Source organism: Schistosoma haematobium, chromosome 3 (genome assembly GCF_000699445.3).
Source record: "Schistosoma haematobium chromosome 3, whole genome shotgun sequence".
In the NCBI taxonomy this organism is placed as follows: domain Eukaryota; kingdom Metazoa; phylum Platyhelminthes; class Trematoda; order Strigeidida; family Schistosomatidae; genus Schistosoma; species Schistosoma haematobium.
In genome coordinates, this window is record NC_067198.1 from 38,965,106 (window position 1) to 38,967,787 (window position 2,682).

The following is a 2,682-nucleotide window of genomic DNA, read 5'->3' on the forward strand; positions in this document are numbered from 1 at the left end:
CATTTTTCAACACAGAAAACGTTTCTTGCAAAACTGAACATACTAGTCACATGGCTATTATTAACATTTAGGCTGACCGAATGCATGGTGAATACGGTGAAAGTGACGCATATTTATTTGACACAACCACAAACTAACTGACAGATGATAGAAGATAAAAATATAATACAGTTGTAATCTAATACTGAATTAACAAGGTAGGTTTTATGCTTCATACATATGTTTATCTACCAACCAAACTATGAACATTAAGAATAAAATTGTCTAACTGTTAACCGATGAAACTGAAGACCATGATCCGCCAAGTTCATTAACTGTGTGTGTGTGTGTGATGAGAAACCATTTTCGCAGTCTCAAGACATTTTATATTAATGGACTAAAATTTCTATGACTCTTTCGAAGTTATCGCATCTAGTAAATAAACTTTTGTGTAACGCGGTATGTAACGCTCAGTGATTCAAAAAAACCAAACACTTTATATTTTCATTGTTTTATGATACTACTTTTTAAGTGAGAGAAATTCAATCATTCCTACCAAAAAGACATCAGAAAGGTACTGGGATACTCCTTCCGTTATTTCTAGCTAGTAGTAACTTCATTCTCAATCTGTGTCATACTTATTTTATCTTAGGAAGTAACTTCATGTTCTGTTTGCAACATGAAATCGGATTTTACGTGTTCTCAATAATCCTCTACGACGTTTATTGTGATTAATTTGCTTCTTTTCTATGCTATAGAATAGTTCGTTGTACTAATTGGTAATTATTAGGAGTGTAAACGCTCTATCAAGTCCCTGATATCATTATTCTGAAGATCAATTGCATACCCAGATGAATAGTGATAAAACAATTATATCTCGTAACATCACAGCTGTATTCATTGGTATTAAGCTTTAAAATATGGCCGAGCTCATAGACACATCTGTTATGGTTTTCTTTATTTGATAAGAAACTGTACACCTTGGCTCGTCTATTTCCAGACCAGTTACTGAACACAGTGATAGCTGTCAGTGTCAATCGAAAGTTGAATCCATCATATACACCAAACGTCTAGTGATCGTTAGATGAGACAGTTTGTTGATTATATATACACTAGTCAATATCATATAAATTCCATAATACAATAAGTGTTGAGGAATAATTTCCTACTCTTAAATTTTATTAAGAGAAGACTACTGTGTGATTTATGATGTGTAGGAATTCGGTCTAAACTAATTAGACTCTTAGTTACTTTATGGTGATCTTAACCCTCAAACTTGATTATTTATTACCTTTATTAGAAGTACCAAGACACTTCAACGTTCCCCTTCATGATCAAATTCATCGGTCATCTTACCTCGTCAGTATCGGAAAATCGCTATATTATTGTAGCATCTGTTGCTTTATTTCAGTGCATGTGGATAGATAATCGGTTGAAAAGTTTCAGAAATCATAAACCAAAAGGAAAAAATAATACATTTTATGGGATTATGTAGGCTTATTACCCAGCTCAGGCAGAACTTAGTTAACTTATAGAGCTTGAATTGATCCATCAATGGTTCCAGAATAGACAATCCCCCGCAAATATAGTCAAAACACTCTCACTATTAGTCGGCCTGTCATAAACAATGTATAAGCTAGTATACATATGCCATACGATATCAGCATAGCGAAATTAGATTAACAAGGTGAATAGCGGAGAGCTGCAAGATAATAGTTAGGGAGGTTAAACGCGGAGGATTGTGTTTTAAAAGAACAGATGAATTAACGAAATACTAGTATGAAATAAAATTGAAAATTAAGATTCAGGGGGAGAAAATGAATAAATACATTTATTCAACTTCAACCTATTTGGAACTAGATCGTTTAATTTTTTCAACTACTGATTACAACTATCATGTTGACCTCAACCAGGTTGTCCGCACGTACTGACAAGATTTAGACCAGCAGTCAGTAAGTTCATGAATTAACCCCAATTATTGGTTTTACTACCTCTAACGTTCTTTAAACCTATTCCTACGTCAACAAGAAGTATTTGTTGTATCATAATACAGTTAGACACACACAACTTATCTCTAACACCGGTAATTATCAATAACAAACTATGATTCCTATCTTACGTCAACAATAACTGGCAACCAAGTTGTAACCTTACCAACTGTTCACATTTAATCTCTATGTAATAAATCATAGATTTATTTGAACAACTAAATAAATCAATGAGCACAACTTGATTATACCTGTATTAAAATCTTTTTTTCATGTTCATAAGCTAAAGTGCATGTAAGATTCGATATTCGAATGTTTAATAAAAAGTCACAATACTGTTTACATATGTTTAATCTGTTTGTTTCAAGTTAAACTTTATATTGATTATGTTCAGTGTCTTACTTTAACATGAAGATATTGTACAAAGCAAGTTATTTGTTACAGATAATAAAACTAAGTGATATTCATTGAAGTGGTCTATCAGCAGCTCATTCTAAAACGGTTTTGAATATGTTCATAAAACTAAAAGAAAAAGAAACTGGAAAAACGTCTACGGAATGCTTGTAAACCACAATGGATAACGAAAGTTAAATAAGCAAAATGGTAGAGGCTATACATAACAATCGACTGTCATTTGACTTCATCAATGAAACAGGTTAAAATGTTAGTTGTTATTGAAACCGTCATAACAATCCATTATCAAACTCGGATACAA